We start from the raw sequence: 704 nt of genomic DNA, 5'->3' as shown, positions 1-704 counted from the left end.
AGAGCAGAGTAGAGCAGAGAACAGCAAAGTAGAGTAGAGCTGAGTATAGTAGAGCAGAGTAGAACAGATTATAGAGTAGAGCAGAGTAGAACAGATTATAGAGCACAGCAGAATAGAGTAGAGCACACCATAGTAGAGTATAGTAGAGCAGAGCAGTGCAAAGTAGAGCAGAGTAGAACAGAGCAGAGAATAACAAAGTAGAGCTGAGTATAGTAAAGCAGAGCAGAGCAGAATACAGTAGAGCATAGTCCTAACCAGGACCAGTTTTTGACTGATCCTCAACGGTAGCGTTAGGGGTTAGGGTTAGGGTTAGGGGGGGTAGAATAGTTTTTTTTTAACCAGGATCAGTTTTTGACTGATCCTCAACGGTAAGTCCTAGAGGGACGGGAGCGGTGGGTTAGGGTTAGGGGGTTAGGGTCAGGGTTAGGGGTTAGGGTTAGGGTTAGGGGGTAGGGTAGGGTTTTCACATACACAATGAATGGCGAGACCCCACTTTCCATGATTCCAACTCAGATTCTCATCTACTAAACAAAAATCTGGAATTCCAAATTCCAAATTCCAACTTTGAAAAATTAACCAATTCCAAATTCCAAATTTGACCATAGGGGGCAGCATCGCCTAACAAATGTCAAATTCCAAATTTTAATGCTGGATTCCCTAAATCCAACTTTTCATCTGTTTTAATGTAAAAAGTCCAATTTTCA

Source organism: Epinephelus moara, chromosome 6, assembly GCF_006386435.1.
Source record: "Epinephelus moara isolate mb chromosome 6, YSFRI_EMoa_1.0, whole genome shotgun sequence".
In the NCBI taxonomy this organism is placed as follows: Eukaryota; Metazoa; Chordata; class Actinopteri; order Perciformes; family Serranidae; genus Epinephelus; species Epinephelus moara.
The sequence above is the reverse complement of the archived record's forward strand: the minus strand, read 5'-3'. Positions refer to the sequence as shown.